Raw genomic sequence first — 26,657 nt, forward strand, 5'->3', positions numbered from 1 at the left:
AGGAACTGAAAGTTTTTTTTGATTATCTTAACGATAATAATCTGAATCTCCAGTTCACTACACACTATGATAGCAAATGCATCACATTCTTGGATATTGAACTGTTTGTTGAGGGAGATAAAGTGTTGAGCAGAATGTATAGGAAACCTACAAGCTGCAATGCAATTTTGCATGCTGGGAGTTGCCACCCCAGCAGTCAGATTAATTCAATACCGTATGGAGAGATGCCGAGGGCGCGACGTAATTGTGCGAAGGATTCTGATTTCGAGGAGAACCTTAAAGATATGTCAAGTAGGTTCCAGAATCGTGGATATCGTCCAGATATAATAAAGTCAGCAGCATCTAGAGCTAAGAAAATTCAACAAAAGAATACTCTGATGAGACATAACAAGAATGAGACAAAGAGAGTTGAAGAGGATAAGATTAGACTGATCACAAACTATGGTATGGGTAGTTCCAAACTTTTTAACATCTTAAAGAAACATTGGCATCTTCTCCTTATGGATCAAGACCTGAGACCCTATCTTATGGACCAACCTAGTTTAACTTTCAGGAAGGGTTTGACCTTGGGCAACATGGTAAGCCCGAGCTACCCGAAGAAACCAGACAAGACAGATTGGCTGTCTAAATTCAAGGGATTTTATAAATGTGGGAGGTGTAGCTCGTGCCGGTGGGCTATACCTAAAGTACAACAATTTAACTACAACAATTCAGGTGAAAACACCATTAACATGTTCATAAACTGTGATACCACGCATGTGGTATATGTGACTGTCTGCTTATGTGGCAAAATATATGTTGGGAGCACAGTGAGGAGACTTAGGGACAGGATGGTCGAGCACTTTAGAGCTCTTAAAACTGGAGATACCCGATATCACATTGCGTCCCATATAGTACAGAACTTTGATAAGAGAGAACAACATCAATTCTCTTATCATGGGATAGATCATATCAGATTGGACCCCAGAGGGGGGAACAGACTGTTGACCCTGAGGAGGAGAGAAGTATTATGGTTGATTAAATTGAGAGCTGTGGAATGTGGACTAAATATTGACAATGAATATGAATTTTTTCTAGGTGAAGAGTGACGATTATTATGGTTATGATTGTATATATACTTCAGCCTAGATATTAGAGTTGTTTTTGTCTTATTGAAATGGTATTATTCATCTAATTTCAATGAAGATATGAGAACCATATGAATTTCTTGTGAACTGTAACTGTATTGGTGGTGTAAACAATACCCATGATTATGATGTGTGGCTATATTCTAAGATGATTTTATTTATGTGACTTTTTATTGTGATGTCGGATGTTATAATATTCCTGAATTTCCTGACCGCAACCTCCCTTTTCCTTGTTCTTTTTTTCAATCTATTATTTTTTTTCAGGTGTGGTAATGTGGGTAACATTGAGACACCAACAGATTGTTGTTAATTCGTTTAGAATTTACTTGTTGACATTAGCTAACTGCTTACACTAATTATAATCTCTTTAGATTATAATTTACGATACTGAGGCGTCAATTATAGGTAATTTTGATATTGAATTCGTACTATAAACTAGTAGAGGGACAGACTCTTCATGAGTTCGTATATGTGGTGTTACCGACCCAAAATGGCGCCCGTTAATCGTACTTGTAATCTTGACTGTTTTCGAATATTCGGAATATACAGACACTTACTATTAGGATTATGAACATTATTACGAATTACATTACATGTACTTTATGATTATATGTTGGGTGTATTTATTATCCACTATAACATGGCGCCGACAAATATCGGTATAAATTGCCATTTCAAGATGCGACGATGATGAACGCCATCCACTTACACGGAACTGATACATGTTTAAGGTAAGCATGAGGCAGAATGGGACCTCGTAGGTAGATCGTTGTTGTACAAATGTACCGTTTTACTTATGCGGCAATGCAAATATGGATTTTAGATCTCGTACTCGGGAGAATATATTTGGAAACTTTTGGAAAAGACGGGACGATCTATTACAGATGAACACGTGAGGTGAGGGATAATTTAGACCTATGTTATATTGAAGGTTTACTAGTGGAGTAATGGAAACTTATTTCCTTAACTTGGGTATCGACATTACATGGTTGTATTGACATTACGAATTATGAATTTATGAGCAATTAGAATTAAATAAATAAACTTTATTTTTACCTGTGAAAATATGTATGGAATAATGAAAACAGGAGAATACTAGTCGTAAGGTACTTTGATAACATGTATGGAACAGTGAAAACATGAGAGTACTTGTAGTAAGGTACTGTCAAAAAATTATATATTTATTTCACTGTAGGTCGCTACCCGTCTCTATTTCTACTTGAGACTGACTGACATAAGAAGAGATAACTTGATTCTATTCACGGAGCCTGTCTAAGGTGAGGGCTCGTATTTAATATGAGCAGTTTAATAGAGTGGTTCTGACGCTATTATTATGGCTTAAAGTAACGATGGGATGGTGTTTACTCTGTATATTAGGGTTGACGAGAACTATGCAAGTTGTGATACTATTAGGAAGATTGTTTGGTGAGTGACTATCATTAACCTTTAAACACGTTTTGGGAAATGGATTGCTGTAATGAAGTTGTTGTAGTAATGTTGCCTATAACCACATCCTGATACTTTGAGAAATGTTGACTGACTCATCAACATATAAGTTATCTTATTTTCTTCATAATTGGGACGTTTGGTACTTACACACATGTGGATTACTATAGGTCTTATGTGGTGACTCGGGCACGAATATGGTGGTGTCCCCTTCGTGTTTTTTACTTTTTGAGTTTCCAATATGTAATGGAATGATTTTGGGATAATTTTGTATTCATTTGATAAAGTGAGAAATGTTATTTATTATGTTATTTGGGTTGCATCCCTGAAGAAGTCATGTGTCTGATTTGACTGGACGAAACACGTGTTACTTTGGAAAATAAAATTGGAAGAAATACATATCCAAGACTGATTACCATTTTTGAGTGCTTGGAAGACAAATGTAATGTTTATTAAACCGCTAAGTGGTTTACTTTTGGAGGTGTGGTAACCATCCCCGCTCTTCCTGGCACCACCATACGAACAATCACAGAACTTTTTGACCTGAACTTGCTGTGTGCTCGCTTTCAACTGTTACCATTGGCTTGTAATGTTCTAATAAGTGACCACAGCTGTTGTGGCATGGTGCCAGGAAAACCCTATCTCGTAACCGTCAGTTCCAGGGTTATTTGCTGTATGCAAGTTTTTTATCAACACAGCAATCCAGACATGGAGGCTGCGTTATGGCCTTCTTTGAATATCTCTTCTATTCGAATTGATACTTTAAGCAGAATGAAGTCTATTCTTTTACAGACAACTGTGCCTTTAACCTCGTCCAAAGAGACGTATGATCTGCAAGTTGCAAGGACAGCGGCAGAGACACATTCCCTATTATCAACAAATTGCCCCGTGCATTTCGTAGAAATGTTAGGTAAAATCTTAAGATACCAGTGGCATCGCACATGTATTTAAGACACTTTTTTCGGGACTGTTAACACCCTTTGAAACAGTTCTGGGCATTTTTCTGAATTTTGTCCATTCTGTATTCGGCGTCCTGCCTCTACTATTGGGGCTCGTAGCAGGAATTTTATGTTTGATCCTTCTGCTCCGATATGGCAAGCGTAGCCACAGACAAAACTCCAGCAACGCTGGGAGAAACGATCCTAGCTATACGCTACTGGGACCGCATCACTAAAGTCCTCGGGTTAGCCCGGCTAAGAGATCTTAGTGCAACCTGGTTTCTTTCATTCAGACCAATCTGGCAAGATTGCATTTTACCTGTGCTTCGATGTCTGCTATGCGGAGAAGAATCTTACACTACCATCAGCAATACCAATGTATATATATACCTTGCTAGGTCCGGTAACGACTCATGCATCGTGTTGTCCCCAGCGGCTACCTATTCTGATGACAGCATTCGTTGAGACTTCACCACTACGAGTAGGTGGCGGTGAAGTACAAGAGGAAAGCAGCACCAAACAGGTACAACCTTCTGTGAGCATTACTGATCCTGACATCAATGATAGCAATCAATCTCACATATGCACAATTTCAGCATTTTCGAACTTGGTCGAACTTTCACCTGATGTTGTAGACCAATTCTTTGCAAGTCTGTCTGATTTGTTGTTCTCCCCTGAACAACGAGAATAACTTTTTAAAAACAATGAGCACACAGCGTTCCCTGAACTCTGAATTCGGCCATCAGTTTTTTGATAAACACAGCTACTGAAAGCATTTGGAACTATTTTTCCCCTGAAAGCGAAATTATTTTTTCGATTTCCAAAATATTTACCTTTTTCTGGCACATGGTACTCTGCTTAAAGTAGAACTATTCTTAGAGAACAGAGCTTCTATTTTAGGAACTCTAGAGACAATATTTTACCTCAGCCTCTAGCACATGTACAGCATTTGTATAAATATGTGATGAAATGGTCTCGACCTTCTTTTCTGTATTCAGAGCCATTTCATGTGTAATTTTCGCAATTCATTCAGCTGATATATATATGCATTTTTACTGAATGATAACACTGCTTAAAAAGCGTACAGTACCAATACTAATTTTCGTGTATTTACCATATACCATTTCAAATGCGAATTATGTATTTTGGGGTGGGTTGGAAAACACACATGCATCGTTATATGTTTAATATGGCTTAGTTTTTATTAATGATGGACATTAATATGTGGAGTGGGTGCTGTGTTTCTATCTAGGACCCTAATTCGATATTCCCGATGTATGTCCTTATATGGTTATAATAAATAGTATCCTTATAAAGGCATAAGAATCATATCCATATTTAGTAATAGCCCATGCAGTCCAAATACGGCAAGGCTACTCCCCTAGACTCCTAGAAAGTACAACGCGTTCTTTAAACAAACCAAGCCTCCAGCAGCCCGGGAAATCCCCCTGCTCTTGTTTTGATTTGCACAAGAACTCCTAGAGTTCAGAAAGAACTGTTAGTTCTTAGTGATGTCTTATGTTCAACCTTACGTCAAAATCGGCACCTTTCAGGTATAAATATACCAACGTTGCTTTAAGCAAACACACAGTGGTTTGGAGCAGAGCGGCTATATACTTGCCCGAAGCCAGATGATGCGAGAGCCGAAGGAAGCCGCCCCTCCCTTTTGACGCACTGAGAAAGACGCTGTCTTTTTCTCCAGCCGAGAAAATCCAGCTCTGGTGTTTCCAGTCACCCTTGCGGGTTGCTGGGAGATCGAGTCCCGAGAGAGAGATACAAGACCTCCTACATTCTAGAACCAAGGTACGGAGCTGACTAAACCCTTGAGAGAATTCTTGATTCAGATTCCTTGGCAAAAACCAACTTAACTTAAACTGCAACTTACTTACTTCTTCCCACGTATTAGGCTTAGGTCAGGTACACCAGGGTAGGCGTATATTAGAAGCACCAGTTGAGTACGTTAGTCAATGTTTTTATGTATGTATATATTTTATCAATTTTAAAGTATCATATGGCTAAGAAACCATATCAATGCTTTTACAGTATTATTTCATAATACTACTTTTACTGTATGCACTTTATTTCATGATAAGTATTGCAATTGTGGCAATTCATTTCTCTTGCATGAGAAAGAAGACTGCTCAATAAATAATACCTTTTATTGAAAACGCCCGTCTCTCTATTTCTCTGCACTCTGGTGAAACTAAGTATGCATGATTGACTGAGTGAAATAACCGTCTATTGTTTTCACACGACTCTAGAGATACACTCTTTATTCTGAGGGAGCAAAGATGTCATGTTTATGCGGTTGTCAGAAGCTAATCCCTTCTTGTCTAAATCCGGAGAGTTAACTCTTTCCTGAACATTCGAGAAAGTTTCTAGTGACCTCTGAGCTAGCTGGAAAAACTAATTAAGTCTAATATAGTCAGTAGAGACCTAGTCGACCTCAGTCCTACGTCTACACTGCTGTTTATATTATTCCAATGCGCAGAGCCTATTGGGAATATAGGAACTACACTACAACATGCTCAATCTTCTTTCACTTACTTGGCTGGAGAAAGGTATAGAAGGTCCAAACTCTTGACTAACCCCCACATCTGGGTATTCTTCAACAGAATAGGAGGGTTGAACCTTGATTTTTTTCCATTGAACATAGACTGGACCTTGCTGTCTGGCCTCTACCAGACACACTGTGAGGCTCTTAGTATCTCCCAGGAGGTATTTGTTACAGTCAGGAAGAGCTTTTGGAAGAGCATTGGCTTTGCAATGTATGGAGCTGTTTTGCCACACCATCGCATTAGGCTTAAGGTGGGCATGAGGGCCAATTTATTAGTCTGGTCAGCATATTGGAGGAGGTTTAACAGGATGACTAAAATCTCATTGGGTGAGGAGATGGAGCTTATTCTGATGTTGGTACAAGTCTTAATCTCTTTTGGCAGGGCAGAGGTTATGGAGAACAGTGAGCAAAAAGACTGTTGGTGCTCGGTAGAAGGCAAGAAAATTGTCTTTTTGGACTTAGACCCTTATAGTGGCTATGGTGCAAAGGACTCACAAATAGGAGTGGTACCTTCAATGTAGACAATGAGGCAGTTGTGTGATTGGTGAACAGACAATGAACAAAAGATGAAAAGGTATTTAACCTCTTACATATTTTTGTCCTGTGGTATTTAAGACAAAACATCATATTGAAGGCAAGACACATACTGGAAATGTATAACAATGTTGCAGATACATTGTCTTGTTTGCACTGGTAGAGATTGTATGCATGGCACTGGGAGCATTTAATGTGAAGTTGGAGATGCTGAAAGATATTTAAGATGTAGGAGAGTAAAAGTGTTGCAGTTGATTTAGGATTTTTTTCTCCCCATTTACAAGACTGATTTACAGTCATGGGGGAAATGTACTGTGGGTGCGAAGGGTTTGCGGGAGGTGACAAGGAGAAAAAAAGATAGGATGTGGTTAATTTCTTTTTATGGTTGATGGAATGGGGTTGGTCATCAGTAACAATCTGGGTAAATTAAGTAGGGCTGCTTTTTATAGGAGTTGTCACGGGTTGGCATATATGATACTCTCTTGACTGATGCACTGTGCACATTATCTCATGGAGTGATGAGGGTACCTTTAATCTTGTATGGAGGTTCCAGCCATTTTGTCTACGGCATGTACATTTCAATGTTCGCCATACAGCCCGGTTCTGTTTCTCTGTCCTGTGGGATGGCCAAGCCCAAGCAATGATGATAAAGTAAAACAGTCCTGAAACCAGTAAACCAACCAGTGCATCATGTGTACAGTCTCTATATTACTTGGAACAATCAAGTTAAAATGTTAAGATTATTTTAGCATTATCTGTGAGAGAGGAGCATGACATAAACATTTACTGTTCACAAGTGCTAAGGCCAATGTGAACCACTGATGTGAGAAAGACATGTTCACTGCCTTATACAATTCCCCCTGCAACACACACTTTTCCCCTCCAGTGAAGTCAAACCAGAAACAGAGTTGCCTCAGGCACCCAGAGGGAGGTGCCACCAAGCTGCCAATCAAAAGAGTTTGTAAACATGTTATAGAGGCATGAGGAGGAGACTTTTAAACCACTGTGATCCCAGCCAGGAAGCAGTCTGACTGAGGTGAGTGTTTAGCAGGAAATGGCCTTAACAACGAGGACTTTAGTACGCGTGCTGTTTCCCCGCAAGCTGAACAGCGCTTCCCTTAACCACGCATATGCGTGGTTAAGACAGTCGTGTTCTAGCTGTCTGAGTGGGCGGGGAGAGGAACCAGAAGGATCGCTGCAGGAAGGAACTGGATGCAGTGTGGTAAGGTAGGCTGGGGCCGGTGGGGTAGGTTTTAGGGATGGGGGCCGGTTTTTGGGCTCAGGCCGGGAGGGCTGTGGTCAGGGTAGTTTTTTTGGCCTGAGGGCCGGATTTTAGGGCTCAGGGAAGGAGGTCCTGGTAGTAAATAGTATGTCCTGCTTCTGCTGTAGTCTGCACTCAGGGCAGACTACAGCAGAAGCAGGACAAGTTCCGTTTTTCCTCTCCAGGTTGTCATTAAGTGGCCAAAATAAATATTCGCCACTGAACGATGCCATTCCACGGCCAGCTGCTCTTCCAGTATTGATTCTGCACTATAGTCTCCCACGCTCAACTACAGAGGAGCACAGCCTTGCACAGGCGTTTGCAACCCCGGATGTTAATTAACAGCATTCCAGCCCAATTCAGCTTGCTCACCTATGTATGTCCTGAAGATGAACTCAAATAATTGAGGTCGAAACGCCGTCGACCCCCTACAACATGAACTCCTTTTACTCTGTAGAAATCTTCTAAAGGGGCTTCTATTACTGTTGTCAATGCAATGTCTTTATTTTAATATCACCCTCACTTTTCACGTCACGCTTATTGTGTGAGCACCTGAATACTATTGTTTTGGGATAAACATCTGTCATATACTGACCTACATGTCCCTCCTTATAATACTTACCGCTCCCTTTTAGGAATTACCTTCCTACTCTCATTCATTATGCCCCCCACAGGGTCACTTCAACTTGGACCTTTAGGCCACACCAGAACCATTGTTTCCCAAAACAGCTTACCACCACAGGTTCACATATTGGGGTACCCTTGTTCTCCTTATTAGAGGTAGTTATTAGGGCTGGGGTGGGTAGATTAGAATGCAGGAGGGCCGGTTTTTAGGGCTCAGGGCAGGGGTGGCATATTTACCACGCATATACCGTTACCAAACATGCCTTTACAATGACATTTTTTGTATAGGCATGCGTGGTAACGACATGCGCAGTAAAGACGCAGTCATTGTAAAGACCTCGTGGTTAAGGCATGCGTTATTTAGGCATGCGCAGTTGCGTGTTTGGCAGCAAATGCAGCCCGCAACCTCGCTGTGGAGAAGCGTTTCAGCTACTTACCTTATAACCTGAAGTTTTTAGGTCCTGGCTACAGACAACTATTGCTGTTTATTGGCCAGAACTATTATTTTGAATACATACACAGTCAGCCTTTGTCAGGATGGTACCCTCGGGGAGAAAGAAAGTTGGCACCTTTGCTGCTTGTGAATAAAATGAGCCCTTTTGTTTTCAGCGGTGAGTCCCTGGCTGTCTACATCAGAGTTGTGACAGGCCTCTGAATGCCAACATTTCAGCACTTCCCTCATTCACCTGCCTCACTCACAAAGTAGCTCCTCATGCTGGTGACTAGTTGTTTGTTGGAGGAGTGGGGGTTAATAGTGTGTGGCAGCAGGGGGTGAGAGGGAGATGGAAGGGCAAGAACGGGGGCTTATGGGGTGGTAAAAACAGCGCTTGCAGCATTGGAGCAGGGAATCGGCAGAAGTTGCTTACCCCCCTCTGAAGACTGGCGGCCCAGGGCTGGGCCCAGCTGACCCAGGCCAGAAGCCGGACCTGCAGACACAAGGGGCCTGATTCACAGAACTAACTTAAGACAAAATCCTAAATGTACTACTTTTGGTATTCACAGAAGGCATTTAGTAGTAGTAAAGTTAGAATTTTGTCTTAAGTTTGACTTAAGACAGACTTGAGACAAACTCAAGAGAAACTTAGGACAGACTTAAGACAAAATCCTAACTTTACTACTACTAAATGCTTTCTGTGAATACCAAAAGTAGTAAGTTTAGGATTTTGTCTTAAGTTAGTTGTGTGAATCGGCCCCATATACATTGAGTGGGCTATTGGTCAGCTCTTGCTCCTGATTGGAGGACGTTGCTGACTATCACTTCCCTGCCAGCTTCTATTGCCTCCTGCCAAAGGTGAGCCAAGGTTACCCATACTGCACCTGGTTACCTTTATGAATCCTTCACTTCTGACCGTGTGGGAGTTCAGCTACAGCTGAGATATGGAATGTGGCCTCTGCAAACCGTGGTGTGTCAGACACATTTACTACAGTAACAAAATATAACATGTCCCAATGTATCACGCCATGACATACCATCCCATACGACGACATACCATAACTCACCATAAGGTACCTTACCATACCCTGTCATGCCATAACACATCAGACCTTCATAATAACATAACATTGCCAAAATGACGTCACCAAACATCACACCTCTAACCATCACCTCAGCAAACATGATCAAAGATCCCTAAACGTCACATCACGAAACATCACCATGCTTCGCAAAAATCACATCACGAAAACTGTCTTCACCAACCATCACAACACAAACATCACATTGTCAAATGTTTACAGCACCAAACGCCATCAAACACAGCATTGCTGTTCCAGAGTTCTAGTGAATGTACATCCGATGGCGACGTAGATGCCCTCACGACTGACTCTGTTACTGAACGGTACTTTCCCTTTGCCCTTATCTACCGAAAAGGCAACAAACTCTAAAACCACAAATTAAGGGGCATATTACCAACGTTAAGCGATATTTATCGCTAACGATGCTTAGCAACGAATTTTTTAACGCTAAGCATCGTCAGAAATTATCGCAGATAAACCTTGCTATTATCAAGGTTTATCGCAAATGCGATAAAAAACGGCCGCAATGCATGAATATCGCTGAAAAGTCAGCGATATTCATGCATTACCGAGCTAATGCTCTTAGCCATGTTATCCACCTCCCATTGGATAACATGGCTAAGAACTGCTCAGGGCAGGTGTTTGTTTTTGGAGATATTCGCGCTTAGCGCGAATATCTCCAAAAGTTGGTAATAGGAGATAGCGATGTTAGCGACTGTTTCCAGTCGCTAACATCTTGGCACGCCCACTTTGCATGTCATTAGTGATAAATATCACTGACATGCAAAGTGGGGCCCAAGATGGTCGCTATCTCCTACTAGCTGTCGCTAACTGGTGTTAGCGACAGCTAGGTAATAGGGAGATAATTTTATCTCCGCTTTCTTGGCTTTTAAAGCCAAAAAAGCGGAGATAAACCCCCTTGATAATATGCCCCTAAGTTCATAACGTGAGCGGTGTTCCTACGGTGTGTGTGCAGGGCGCGCTCATACACAGCCGGGGAGAGTGGACACATGCCAGCGCTGGCTGGACGTCGGAGGAGCTATTTAAAGGCGCTGGCTCATTAATGCTCAGCTGCTGGGCCGGGGACGGGGCGCGGGACAAGGAAAGGAGCCTGGGAGGACTGACCTGAAGCGAGGCGTCAACTGGGAAAAGAAAGGTAAGTTTTACGTCACTCTACGTGCAGTGTTTACTGTTTACAACAGGCGCTGCGCACTCAGAAACCAAGCGACATCGAGGGGTCACCTGAGAGACTGACACTCGCGCCTTTCTAGCAGGAGGGGAGAGAGTAATCACCCGCCCCCCCTGTATTCCGGAATATTATTATTTCTGCTGTCTTCACTTACACTTTCCTGGTTGAGGGGGCTCTCTGACAGACAAAAAATATGTTCTCAAGAAATATGAAATGTCAAGGAGTTAGCCCCAGTTATTTCCTTTCATTTCGCTTTTATCTGTTGGTTTATGGGTTTTTTTCTGCAAATTGTACTTATTATCTTTTGAGGAATAATTGTTGTCCCAAACAGCACGTACTACGTTCTCTGCTATTTAGTTACATCATGCACTCAAATTACAATTTATAAAAGGGAGAGAATGCCTTACTCAGGGACTCACATAGAGAACTAAAAACAAAGAAAGAACTAATTATGTTGAGCATTTCCTAATTGCAATATTAAAAAAAACACAAAAGTAGGTGCCTTATAATAATTCACAAAGAAATGTAGATACATTTAAATGGTTAATCAATAAAGCACGCTCCTTACAAACTTGACTCCTGCGCTGCAGCTGCTCACTGGATTGCATTTTTAAATCCTTGTCAACAAAAGGGATCTTCTTCAATGAGGAAGTTCTAAGTGACAGCATAGACAACATGGTTATTATTAAAAAAACTTTTCTTTTTTTTCTAAATGCAACACCGATGGTACAGTGATGGAACACGAAGCAAGGCTAGTTTAATTTATCTCGGTGAATTGGGGGCTTTAAATAGTGTACGATGATTTTCATAGCTTCAGTGAGCCACTCAGTGGTCATTAAATGGTGCAGTCTAGGCAGAAAGAGTGAAAATCAGTGTGATTAGATGGCATCAGAAAGCAACCATGCACTGTTGTGTCCTTGAGCTTGTTAAAATGTGATAAGTATGAAGTGTTCCTTGGAGCTCTTGATTGACAGGGAAGTGCTTGGAATGACGCTTCATCGGTGCAGGGCATGATGCAACAGGGTGAAATAAGGACTAACAGGCTTGCAAAAACCGAGCCTTTTGAGGGGTTGAATCAACCTTCAAGGGAACTTGTGCACGTCGTTGTGCATTCTGGTTACAACCTATTGTGAATGTGTGCTTCCTGCACTTGAGCAACAAGTGTATATTGACTGAAATATGAGGTGAAAGTGCAGTTTTGCACAACTTTTTCCTCAGAATTGTTGTAGACCATGCTTCATTTCTTCCACCCAGAAGACTCAGTTGTACTCCAAGGCAATATTTTGTGCAATGCATGTTCTTGTGGTGACTTTCCAAAAGTGGCTCTATCCGATTGTCAATCAACAATGCTGCTGTGGTGTTTGCCTCATGTTTACATCTGGTTCTTTCTAAAGCGCAGGGCTCGTGTCGGGGTACAACGCGGGTGGACGGCGTCCACCCACTTATTTTACCGGGTGGACACCGTCCCCCCTGCCAAACAGCTGGACTTCACTCTTTGGCCTCTCTGGGACGAGATCGGAGCGCACCTTTTGTGACGTCACTTCCTGTTGTGATGTCACTTCTGGTGACAGCGCCCCCCCACTTCTCTTTTTAGGACTCGTGCCCTGCTAAAGCGTGAACGTTAGCCCTGGGGTATTACAGCGGTAATCAGAACCGTAGAACATATTACAAAAGTGAGTCATTTCACGAGGCAGATATAGAAATATATCAATAGTACAGCGCCATGTGGGTTTTGAAGCTTGCCTCTTCACGGTTAACCGGAAGGTGAGGAGGGATTTAAAAAGATGTATAAAGTCTAGAATTAAGTTACAAAACCTGGGAGCAAAACTGGAACTAGAAAATGCCTGGATTTTGGACTGTAATTTTCTTGAGAGTGCAGAGTCCAAAATTACCTAGGCTGGGATGTGTATATGGAAGCACACATGGCCCCCTCAATGGGGGGTTTGAGGCAATGTTGAGCATCTTGCAAGAAAGGGATACAAACAATTTTGAATATTATTCTTGCTTCCAGAGATAAACAGTTTTCTGAGAAAAGGAGAGGGGTGATGTGGCTGCATTGTCCAACTCCCAGAATCAGCAGCAGATGTTCAACATGTCGATTTTACAGTCTTCAAGTAACCGCTGTACAGTTCTGTTAGGGTTATTCCTCCAGAATAAGAAACTTAGCTACCCATATTCTCCTCCAAAACACCTTCTGCCTTACCATCAAGGAGAACTTGAAATTGCAGAAAATAGTATTTTCAAAGTGGAATGCACGCCGGAAAAAAAGGTACTTTGGGCCCGATTCACAGAACTAACTTAAGACAAAATCCTAAACTTACTACCATTTTGGTATTCACAGAAGGCGCTTACTCATTTTGGTATTCACAGAAGGCACTTACTCATTTCGGTATTCACAGAAGTTAGGAGTCCTAACTTTAGGACTTCTAAATGCCTTCTGTGAATACCGAAAGTCTTAAAGTTAGCATTTTTTCTCAGTTTAGGAGTAGTAAAGTTAGGAATCCTAACTTTAGGACACCTAAATACCTTTTGTGAATACCAAAAGTTTTAAAGTTAGGATTTTTCTCAGTTTAGGAGTAGTAAAGTTAAGACTCCTAACTTTGGTACTCTAAATTCCTTCTGTGAATACCAAAAGTCCTAAAGTTAGGATTTTCCTCAGTTTAGGAGTAGTAAAGTTAGGACTCCTAACTTTAGGACTCCTAAATGCCTTCTGTGAATACCGAAAGTATTAAAGTTACGATTTTTCTCAGTTTAGGAGTCTTAAAGTTAGGAGTCCTAACTTTACTACTCCTAAATTGAGAAAAATCCTAACTTTGAGACTTTCGGTATTCACAGGAGGTATTTAGGAGTCCTAAAGTTAGGAGTCCTAACTTCTGTGAATACTGAAATGAGTAAGTGCCTTCTGGGAATACCAAAATTAGTAAGTGCCTTCTGTGAATTCCAAAATGGTAGTAAGTTTAGGATTTTGTCTTAAGTTAGTTCTGTGAATCGGCCCTTTGGCTTAAAAAAATGTAAGCCAGAAAAGCAATAAGAAAGTAAATAAAAAGACAGAGGGCCTAAACATACAGGCGAGTTTTACATTTTTATTAGGCGATGCTAACGTCAGCAGTCCGTTGCAAGAAGTCTTTTAGATTGCCCGAGGCATTTGCCCCCAGGACTGGAAAGGATCTGCATTTGAAGACCAAATTCTGGAGGTGGGGCGTTAAGATATGGTTAGGTTAGTATCTTCCCATCAAGTAGTTTAGAATAGATTTATTCCTGACCTAAATGGTTTTGTGGGTCAGACAGAGCGTTTTGAAGAATATTCGTTTGGTTACTTGAAGCCAGTGAAGCTTATATTTGGTTTAATTAATAAAGTCAAATTTACATTTGCCAATGGCAACCCTTATGGCCAAATTCTGAATCATTTGCAAATGTGACAGCAAAGCAGCTGACCATTACAAGTACCAGATTTTGGCGCCGTCGGTCCGTGACAGAACAGCCAATGCTGCCACCTTTGGATGATGCTTTAAATGGATTATTAAATAAAAAAATCTGAGTAATTTTAGTTGAAAGGAGCAGGAAGACACTACTGAGTTGAACTGGGCTTCTAGGGCAAGTCCCTTGTTAAACTTAAAACTCATGTTTCTAACCACCTCAGGCGGGACAGGTGGCGGCCTCAGCATACTGGCCACATGAGGAGTAATGTCACATTTGGAATCTCAATTCTCTGTGAATTTGATTTCAGCATCTTTTTACCCATCCAAAATGAAGCAGGGTCAAAGATTGGTTCAGAGTATGCAGAATGTCCTTTAGAGGGTGGCCAAATCAAATAAGCAACTGCGTGTCATCATCATAAGAAATACTCTTTACTCCAGAAGAGTGAATCATTTTGATCAAAGGGTGAAACAGATATTGAATAGGATGGAGGACAAAGATGAGCCTTGAGGAAGCAATGACTCATCATATAGCTCTTCCTTGCACTATCTCTGACATGATACCCCTAATATTTTAAACTCTGTAAATATACCTTGAATCTTTTGATGTACCATGGCTACTGCAGTAACTGTGTTGAAGTTAGTGACATTTGCCATGTTTTGATTCACTGTACATACATCATCTGATGCCCCTGAGTTCAGCTCCGTGCCTAATAAAACCTCATACATCAAAATAAAAAAGTCAAGGCATCAGCATAAGCTAGACAGAATGGTTATAGCCATGCCCGTTGCCAACACGTACACAGCATGATCAGCAACACCAAGCAGGTGGTGGGGTAGCAATAATTTTCCGTGGCTCTATTGTGTCTAATCCAAACCTAGCCACTCATGTCAGCCTTGGCACAGCTACTGTCAGCCTAGTCCCTCTCCCCAATATGCCCATCACAAGGGAAGGCTTTTGTGCTGAGTGTCCACCCCTCCATGCTACAGAATCCCACATAAAAAAAATCAAAGCCTTATTGAATTATTTGAAATCATTGAAACACTTAATAAACATGCTAATAAAAGATACGTTAGTTATAATCACAGAAGAGTAAAATATAATAAAATACACACAACAATGAAAAAATCTAAAATATTTAAGTATGTAAGTATTGATAATACACTGAAGTATTATGTAGAGCAATACATCCTTAGTAATACAAGAATGGGATGGGAAGAAAAGAAAAGGAAGAAGGAGGAAAAGGTGGAATATTGACTTCTTTACAACATAGGAATATAACGTATTGACAAATATGATCTTGAAAAAAATGTAGAATAAATACCTTACACAATTATAAGATGGCAGTTGAGAGGAATAATTTACTTGGAGGGCTTAACGTTTGCCTCCAGTAATCTTTTCTTGTTTGTAGAATTTAGACTGGTATTATTAAGAAATAGGGTACTCTGCAACATTAATGGTTCTCTAATTTATGATTATAACAGACTGCATACCATGATTCCTTAAAAGAAATGGTTAAAGATTTTTTCTAATTTGCAGCTCAGTTGCCAATAAACAGATATATGAATTTGAAAGGAATTTTAACCCAAAAAATTCCATACATTTATTTCCACATTTGTTGCCAGAAAACAAAGGCATTTGGGCACAAAAACAACGTATGCATTAAATCATTACTGATCTCATGTTTACAAGATCAACATTTACTATCATTAGTTTAGGAATGTTTTAAATTTAGGCTGGCATTACAAGTGACCTGTTATATATGAAAAGTATTTGAATGGTGTTCGCAGCACTTGAGTCTTGTGTATTATTAACTATAATGTATTCTCTATGGGATATATCAACAAATATTTAGTCTTATTCATAAAGAAGTTCTATTTTAGATTTTGGTCTAATAATTAAGCACTTATATAAAATGGATGCCCAAGGACTGGATATTAAAATACAAAGAAGAACATTCTTGTTAGAAGTGATTGAGTGTTCACTAGGTCATTTCAAATAGAAATCTGAGATTCCTTTTACAATGAAGCTACATTTATTCTTAAAAGAATTTGGAAAAACAAATTTCGTTTGAAAATCAGAGAAATACAAAGGGGTTAAATCATTAAAAAATGCTAGACCCAGATTATTCCTTTATGTATCCATGTTTCTTAGAAGCTAGCTCTTCAGTTGATTTTAATATGTTTTTTATATCAGACTGGTGGGTGGAGAACAATCTCCCATTAAAAATGTTCAATTAGTAAACAAGATTCCAAACGTTTACAAGTATATTTGAGAATTAGAAGTGAGAGTTTAGGAAGCTCCATGAAAAAATAATACATTTATCAAAGGAAAAATGGTGTATGAAAGATTTTTCTATGTCAACTTAAAATTAATTAACTTTTTTTATAGACATATTGTTTTCTTCAAATAAAAGGCTTTGTGATATAATTAGAAATCATGTAACTCATTTGACTTTAAGTTTAAATAGAGATAATCTTGATTTATTGTGTTCTCCAAGAGTTTAATAAAAATAGACTCATTATAAAAAAAAAAATATGCACTGCTTACTGGTATCAACGGAGTAGAATAAAGAACAATAGGAGACAACATCACCTTAATGGAGTCAAATATTTCCACAAGAGAGTTATAAAGATTTCATCTACAAATCGAACAATGTTAACTGTTTCTCTGATTGTATTAGTGGAGCAAACACCTAAATATTTTATTTTTGAGGTCCTGTATGAAAAACCACAGGAGTTAAATATTTGTTTACTGCACTATTTGTTTAAACAAAGAACTTTGGTTTTATCAGAGGTAACCCCATATCATGATACTTCAGAACAATCTATAATCCTACTAAAGATAGCTGGTAGGGATGTATTTGGATTAGAGACAAAAAAGAATGCCATCTACATACACCGATCTCTTTAATAGATTATTTCCATATCAAAAAGAGAAATTGCCAGGTTTCATCTAAATTTAGGTAGCAAATGCACAAAAGGCAAAATGGATAAGAGTGAAAATAAAGGGCATCCTAGTTGCACACCTCTATTAGGATATAAACAATAGTTCCTTTGCTCTTGGTAAGCCATTAATAAGAACAGACGCTTTAGAAGACCTATATAAAGTAATTAAATAAAGTTAATAATTATAGGAGCATAGTCATTCCAATGTAGAGAGTTAAAATGTAGGATTCTATGCTAGTCTTCCAAAGGCATTCTCTGCTTCAATAGAGATAGCAGCCTAAAGATATTTGTGGCTAAAGGATTTGCTTGCTACATTAAAAATCAATCTTGTATTGTCCTAAGTCCAGCATCCTTTTATATATCCTTACTGTTCAAATTTGGGTAGGGAAGACGGTGGCAGTGTCTTCCCCGACCCGCTTGTTCGCCTCAGGTGAAAGAATTGTGCATTTATGCTTATGCTGCTATTTTAAAAACCACTCGCTTATTTTAAAACTGGAATATTGAAATATTGAAATTTATCTGTGCTAGCCTGCAGTCAGGATACGCTATTTGTGCCACTTAAACTTTAATCTGAATTGCAAGGGGGGCTTGGTACTTACAGTGTAATTTCGGAAGCCTGGGCTCGATCACCACTCCTGCCCACCCTGGTCCGACGCGGTAGCTAGTACCGTTGCGCGGAGGGTGGGTCAGGGAGAGCCAGGCACTTCCGGTCTATCACTGGAGCGGTTAGCGCTCTAGTAGTAGCATTCCCAGGACTATTTAGGCGGAGTCTGACCGTCGGCGAGCTGCGGTAGGGAAGACGGTGGCAGTGTTTTCCCCGACCCGCTTGTTCGCCTCAGGTGAAAGAATTGTGATTTTATGCTTATGCTGCTATTTTAAAAACCACTCGCTTATTTTAAAACTTGAATATTGAAATATTGAAATTTATCTGTGCTAGCCTGCAGTCAGGATGCACTATTTGTGCCACTTAAACTTTAATCTGAATTGCAAGGGGGGCTTGGCACTTACAGTGTAATTTCGGAAGCCTGGGCTCGATCACCACTCCTACCCGCCCTGGTCCAACGCGGTAGCTAGTACCGTTGCGCGGAGGGCGGGTCAGGGAGAGCCAGGCACTTCCGGTCTATCACTGGAGCGGTTAGCGCTCTAGTAGTAGCATTCCCAGGACTATTTAGCCCTCGCCTGACCTCGAGCGCGCAGCGATCGCGCGCAGGGGAGCCGAAGACACGCCGAAGAGTAGCCAAAGAGTAGCCTGTCTGCGCCCGTCCGCGACTGGACGGGGCCAGGGGCTATGGACTCCGCTCAAGTCGGTATAGATCCTACTGTGGAACTCCGTATTAGGTATACAACTCAGGCTTTATTAGCTCTTCAATCAGTGCCTTTAGTGGGCTGTGCTCGAGACTCCTGGCCATGCCTGGAAGGCCCTTTTGCGTGTATTTATTGTCAATTTCAGGCATCTCATACTACTTTTTCTATTGGGTGCAATAGTGGGGAACTACCGGCGTCGACTGGTTTGGAGAGTCTTCTTCTTAACATTCGCTCTTTACCCAAACACCACATTGAACTATGGGACCTTATCTCAACTGCTAAACCCGAAATTTGCTTTTTGAGCGAAACTTGGTTAAAACCGCATACGGTCCCCGCTATTACTTTGGGCATCCCTGCAGGATATAAAATATTAAGGCTTGACCGACCGGTTAAAACTGGGGGCGGTATTGCCATTGTTTATAATGAAGGACTGAAGGTTTCTATAGTGGAACAAAGGAGTAGCCCCTTATTGGAAGGTATGATCTTCAGGATCAGTTCTGCATCCAAAACCCACTGGAAGGGGGCACTGGTCTATCGTCCGCCAGTGCCAAGTGCCGGCTTTACTTACTGAACTACTGGCCCCTCACTTTAAAGCCAAAGAGGATTTCCTCCTTTTGGGGGATTTCAATATACATGGGATCTTCCTAATCATCTCGAGACCTTATCTTTGTTTTCAGACCTTTCCTTATTAGGGCTTGTAAAACAAAGCAATGGCCCTACACATGTGGCAGGCCATACTTTGGATATGATCTTCTCTAACTGCTCTAAGGTACTATGCCGACCCTCGACTCGAGTAAACCGGTCAGACCACTTCACAATTGAATTTTTACTTCTTGGTTTGGATAAACCTAACAAACGGCTTTCCCTTCCTTCTTTTTGGCGCAGACAGTGGCACAAAGTGACATTGGATGAACTCCAGAAAGTATTGGTAGAACCCCTCATCTTAGCATCTGACAATGTGGAGTCCGCTCTAGCTAAGTTCAATTCTGCTTTTTTAGCTGGGGTTGACTTATTAGCCCCCATGAAACTGTTCAAACAGCGTCCTGTATCTCGTCAGGAGGCATGGTATACTGAACAACTTAGATTGGAGAAGCAGGGCTGCAGGAAACTGGAAAAAACCTGGAGGAAAATACACTCCAAGGAAAGTAGGAAAAATCACTCTGACGCCCTGTCTCTATATCACAAAAATATTAGGCTGGCCAGGAAGAACTACCTTACTTCTCAATTGGCGGAAGCCGGCAACTCCTCCAAGGCACTATATCGGATCTTGCAGACTTTTATTAAACCTATGGCCTGTGAAAGTCCCGATGATTCCTCTCAATCCTTGTGCGATGACATTTCTATTTTCTTTAAAAACAAAATAGAGTTGATTTATGACAAAATTGTAAAGGTTACAAACCCTAAGGGTAGTTCTTTCATCACCCCTCCTTCCTCTCCCATACATGTTACTGGCACATTTACCGCCTTTCCGGCGGTCAGTCAGAGTGACATCTATTCATTGATGGGTCAAATTAAAACAGGGTCCCCTCTGGATATTTTGCCTGCTAAAATGGGTGCCTCTTTAGGCAACTTACTTTGCCCTATGATTAAGACGCTGATGAACCTTTCTCTTGGGGAGGGCTGGGTTCCACAAGAATGGAAGAAAGCTTTAGTAAATCCTATTCGTAAGAACTCTGCTCTGCCAGACCTGTCCAACCTCCGCCCCATTTCCCTTCTGCCGTATTTGAGCAAGATGACTGAGAAGCATGTTAACACCCATTTGTCTAATTTTATCGAGGCGTCGGGAGGTTTAGATCATTCCCAATCGCGATTCAGATCCAACTACAGCACAGAATCAGCGCTCCTTTCTGTGACTGATACCATCAGGATGTCACAGGTTAAAGGGGGCTCTATGATTCTGGTGCTGTTGGATTTGTCCGCAGCCTTCGACACGATATCACATGATATACTTCTCAGTCATCTGCAGGAGGTGGGGGTAGGAGGTTTGGCTCTGTCCTGGCTAGAGAGCTTTCTTTCAGGCCACTCACAAAGTGTCAGCCTGGGCTCCTTTCGTTCTACATCTATGGAGCTCACTAAGGGGGTCTCACAAGGCTCGTGCCTAAGCCCTACACTGTTCAATGTGTATGTGGCCCCCCTAGCTGACCTTGTGAGAGCGCAGGGATTTACTCCGGTGTCGTATGCTGACGACACTCAGCTTTTATTTCCCTTCCAGACCCTCACTTCTGCAATTAAACACTCTTTCGCTGAAGGTATGAGAGCGGTGTCCTGCTGGATGGCCTCCAACTTCCTGCAATGTAATGTAGGGAAAACCGAGGTCATGCCATTTGGGGAGGCTCCTCTTCTGTGGTCGCCAGATTGGTGGCCACTGGACATGGGGCCTGTCCCCAGTCCCAAACAGACAGTGAAAAACCTAGGCATGCGGCTGGACCAAGGGCTATCGTTTAAGGAACACGTGAATCAGGTGACTGGGTCCATCTTCAGAAAGACCCTTGTCCAAGCCCTTGTAGTTAGCCGTTTGGATTATTGTAACAGTCTTCTTTTATCTGCTAATGACAATCTACTGAGTAGGCTACAAGTGGCTCAAAACACCGCGGCAAGGTTGGTTCTTAATGCCCCGCCCAGAACTCCATCCTTATTCCCGCCCCCCTCTTGGAAAAACTTCATTGGTTGCCCGTTCGGCAACGGGTGAAGTTTAAAACCTGCTGTGTCATCCATAAAAGCATTTTTGGCTCAGGCCCTCAGTACCTGGCTGAAAAGTTCACCCCTTATATACCTGGACGTATCCTCCGTTCCAGTAATCAATCTCTGCTACAGGTTCCGCCAATCAGAAAGGCACAACTGGGAGGCCGAGCACTTTCGTTCTTGGGCCCCAGTCTCTGGAACAAACTTCCTCTTAATCTGAGACAAAACACTAGCTATCTTGCCTTCAGGAATGCTCTAAAGACGTTTTTGTTTCAGACAGCATGATTCTTTGCGTACCCATGAGAGCGCGGTCCTTAGCACATAGGGTGAACCAAGCGAGGAGGTACCCCTTCGGGGATTGAGTCCTGCGCTATATAAGCCTTTAAATAAATAAAGGATCCAGATGTAAAGCCAGGATTAGTGCAAAAGCATTGTAATCAATGTTTAGTAGTGAAAAAATTATTCTGTAATTTTAACATAATTTAGGGCCTTCACTGTCTTTAGGTATAAGGCAAATTACTGTTTCTATCACAGAATTGATAAATGCTTTAAATTCTTCATCCAATGTATTTTACGTTTTGGTTACAAAATGAAATATAATAGCAGGGGCAGTTGCCTTGAAGACATCCCAAAAAGCAAATATTTATAATGAGAAAAATTGTGAATAATGTAACGGTGGGTTCATAAACCACATTTTTTAGACTGTTTATGAGCAGAGATCACATTAATATCAGTAAAAACTGCAGAATAACCAGAAATCAAAATGGATCCAATTTCAGGGATTTAGCAAATGTTCGGTTAGTTGCTTGCTAAGGATTATATTATCCAACCTAGATTGTGAATGATGGGAACATGAGGAAAATGGTATATTGTTGTGAAGACGAGTTACAAAGTCTTTAAAAGTCTACGAAAGCTTTTTGATAATTGCAGGGCCAAATAGGTTTTACAACTTGTTAGAACAAATTTAATGTTTAAGTTCCTGTAGGTGTAAGGATCCATAGTTGATTGTAGTCATGTTCCAAAGGAAAATATTGATAATCAAATTCTAGTGATTTCTTAGCAGCAACATACCAAAAGTTATAATCAATTTGTGCAAAATTATATACAATATAGACACTAATCTATATTTTTTTAATAATTAATTTAGTGATAATCTGTATAACTTCAATGTATGCTTTGTGTGACTTACTTTAGTATCTACACTCATATTGCATAACATGACTGTAAAATGTTTCTTATTTGAAGTAGGGAAAACAAAACCTTTACCTACCCAACATCTTTGAAGATTAAGTGCTTCTTTCTCTGATGAATGAGTTTCTTGTAACAAAGCATAATGAGGTTTAACTTTCACAAGGCGAGAAAGTACTCTTTGGAGTATATTCACAAGAATGTGTGATAACTACCGCCAGAGTAGCGTAATGCGGCTTTTAACATCACAGCCCATCGCGGGAAAATAACTAAGTTATGGGCGAATTTTGTGAATTCGCTGTTCGCGAATTCGCAAAAAAATCCGCGAATTCGCGGATTTCCCAGCGAAATCGTGGATTTTTTGGCAATTGCACTATACTCAACTGGAGTACTTTTTACTGGCTTATCAGTAAGTGCTACCTCATTGGGTAAATGTATCGTGCTTTTCCTACACTACAGTTGCGTAAAGGCTCAGAAGTGTTGTCTCCAGTGACCCCGTGTGTCTGTAACTTTGCCACCCCGCCCATAGGTGCCGAGGTCCCTCAAGTGAGCTGTCCATCACAGTGGGGGAAAGGGCGGGAAGAGGTTGCATAGCCTAGTGTGTGTGGGGCCCGGCTTCTGTACGAGTTCTCATGCCTCTTGTTTATAAAGGTCAGAGACCGATCAGCGCAGCAGATGAGGAGAAAGCAGCCTCCTGGTCACTGGATGTACAGGGGGATTGCGCTCGAGAAACTCGTGGATGCCTAGACCTCCATCACGGATTACAGCTATTTGTAGTCGGTAGATTTGGGGAGAAAACACATCTGCCTAGCATCGACCGTGCTCACTAGATTCTTGGGCTGATTATAAATGCGTTACTGAATTTGGGCTTCAACTTGGGCACCTGCTTTATTTATATCTGTAAGTGCTTCCTGCTGAGGTTTAATTTTTTGTGACTGGAGCCTCGTTGCCCAATTGTAACTATTCTCTGACCCTGCTTCGAGGGTTAGAGAATAGTTGCAAGTAGGCAACGAGGCACCGCTCAGGAAGCACTTACAGGGTTACAGCAGGTCCCCAAGTTGAAGTTAATTTCTTTGTAACCCTTTTGTAAATGGTTACAAAGAAATTAGCTTAAACTTGGGCACCTGCTGTAACCCTGTAAGTGCTTCCTGAACACAATTCGTCCCGCTCGCGGATTTGTGGATTTTGCTGCAATTTCGCGAGATTCGCGGATCGCAAAATTGCGGAAAACCCACAAATTCCGCGAGCGGAACGAATTTTCGGCCCATACTTAAAAATAACAGATTGTCAACATGGAATTCACAACAATGCGGAAGCATGCGATAGTCATCAAATAACTCGTCAAAAATCAGCGTGAAAATCAACACCACGCCGCAAAAATGTGAAACGTGAACGCAAAAAAATGCGATAAGGCCAATCGCGGTAAAAAAAATCAGAAAATTCCAAGCATCTGGTGGGATAATGCACTATAAAAGAAAGAAGAAAAAAAACAATTCAAACTGCGTAGCACCATGGATGCACCTGGACCGAGTGCAGAGGACAAGCCAAAACCCACAAGCCCCATGGAGGACAGCATGGAACCCCGTGTTTGGGGAAGGGCAAGGACAAGAGGAAGAGGAAGAAGGGGTTCAGTCCCCAGGAAGACCGGATAATCGTCACGGAGGTCATAGGACACTACCAACAACTGTCCGTCACCTCCACTGCGGCACTGGAAATCCAAACGGAAATATGGTAGGCCATTGTCAACAACTTCAATGCAGTCAGAGTGGCGAGGAGGTCGCTGGAGGAGGTCACGAGGCGCTGGCATGAAGTGCACAGCCAAACCAAGGAGAAGCGCTCCGCCAACAGGAAGGCAGTAAGGGCGACTAGAGGTGGGAGTCCTGCGACATAGAAGGTGATTGATGAGCTGGAGCAAATGGTGGCCATTGTCAGCAGTGTGGAGACGGGGGCAGGAATTGGGGGCCGGGACAAAGCACAATATGACCTAACCCAACAGGGTGAGTAACGACCAGGGACGGGGGGAGGCGGGAGATGGGCACAATGGCACACATGCACAATTATGTGTAGCACACTGCACACCCACAGTGATTGTGGAACATGTCACTGAGAGCCTTGGCACAGAAGCAGCAAACATAGAAATGCCAAGTAGGCCCCCGTCCACAATGTGCACAAAGGGGCCCCCTCCAGATCACCAATATCACAATGCAGCACACACATAGCAATCACAGAACATCAGCAATGACCGCAATGAGGTACAAAGTACAACATAAGCACCACAGGACACGACTCATAACAGGTCCCGTACGAGCGTAGTAACTGTCCAGTCATATCTGCCAGTGCCTGACACTGTGTGATGATAATGCACACATCCGTCATGTAGTCGGAAAAAAAACACACTGACTGCCATCAAATAGCCAGCTACACCAAAACAGTCACAATGTACATTAGCATGCAGTCTGAACGTACACATCTGCAAATCTGCAACATTCATGTACAACTCTGTTACCCTGCATCTCCCCTTTCTCATTGCAGAGGGACAAACAACACCTCTTGCAGAGTAGACCAGACATATCTTCAGTGACAATGAAGAGGACCCCCTGGTCATCTGCACCGACACCCTGCAAAGGATCGTAGATAGCCTCCACACCCCATCCCCAGAAGCAGGGCAGGCCAGCTGCCCCGAGGTGAGCCCACCACATGCACAGACCACACAGCAGGAAACACACATCACCATGGCTGTTTCCCGGCACCTCCAATCAATTCATGGAGTTCTAACAACGTATGTGGGGTTGCCAGGTTGAGTTGGCTGACCAGCTGCGGGTCGGCTTCAAACACGTGATTGCCAAACTCAATGCCATAGGCGGGTGTCTGAGTCCCATCAGGGACCACATCAGGTCCCTATCGGACACCCCCTGTACGCACCATGCTCCACCACAGACCTTGGCTGAACTCACTGGGGCAATGAATCTAATACAGGAACTTTGTGGTCAGAAAGGCACCAGCGATCAGAGCACAGAGTTGGCACAGATGCAGAGGTCAATGGAGATCATGTAGCAGATGCAGGCTGGAAGTCTGTCTGCCACTGCTGGACACCAGTAAGTAGTAACCGGGAACCTCAATGCCCTGCAGTACTTCATCTTGCCATTGCTGCCACTGAGCCGGTCCCAGATGACTGCAGCGGGAACCTCGACACACACAGCTCTGACCCCTGATGTGTCCGTGGCGCACAGTGATGCTACACCATCACCTTTACAGTGTTTTGTGTCGGTGGCACACAGTGATGCAGCCATCACCCCGCCACACACACCGTACACATCAGAGACAGAACCCATATGAGGGGAGTAAGAAGGGGATGGGAATTCCTTTGTGAGGAAGGAGGCAGTAGCATCTATCACCCTCATATCCACGGTCCCTGCCTGGTTATGACCTATGCATCATGCCCTGGGAAACACCTCAAACTGACCCCCGGAACACTCTGCGACATACACCCGGACCCCGACACGGACTGCCATTTCATCACTGCTGTCCAATTACACAGCAATCCTGCTGCGGACTTCACTCTCCCACTTCCTACTCACTTCACAGTCCCCAAAAAGACTGTGTTTGGCCCACCACTGGCCTTCCATGTGATGTTGGCTTGGATGGCCATGTACAGCACCAGCTCCATCACTCACCTGAATGTGAATAAAACATTCTAACTCAGTCAGATGTGTCATTACTATGTTCAATCACGTATGGAAGTATGGGTGGATGTAAGGACAATGATTGCACATGAAGGGACACCATGGTAACTGACATCGATGCACATGTGCATCCCTGAGGCACATTGCCAATTGGATGACTGTGAAGGTGAGTACTAGCTGTGTCCCCATTGTACATCAAAAATAATCTCACAACCCCCCAAACTAAGCACAGGTCCATGTGTT

At 42.1% G+C, this 26,657-nt stretch overlaps 1 protein-coding gene across 1 annotated transcript in view; it reads left to right on the forward strand.

The window, feature by feature from the left end:
- Positions 1 to 11,080: 11,080 nt before the first annotated feature.
- LOC144773556 (GPI-linked NAD(P)(+)--arginine ADP-ribosyltransferase 1-like) overlaps positions 11,081 to 26,657 on the forward strand; it is a 64,919-nt gene continuing 49,342 nt past the window's right edge. The window contains exon 1 of the mRNA XM_078658654.1: positions 11,081 to 11,158. The gene's annotated coding sequence lies outside the window, so the exon portion shown is untranslated. The remainder of the gene's footprint in view (positions 11,159 to 26,657) is intronic.

Source organism: Lissotriton helveticus, chromosome 8 (genome assembly GCF_964261635.1).
Source record: "Lissotriton helveticus chromosome 8, aLisHel1.1, whole genome shotgun sequence".
Taxonomy (NCBI): Eukaryota; Metazoa; Chordata; class Amphibia; order Caudata; family Salamandridae; genus Lissotriton; species Lissotriton helveticus.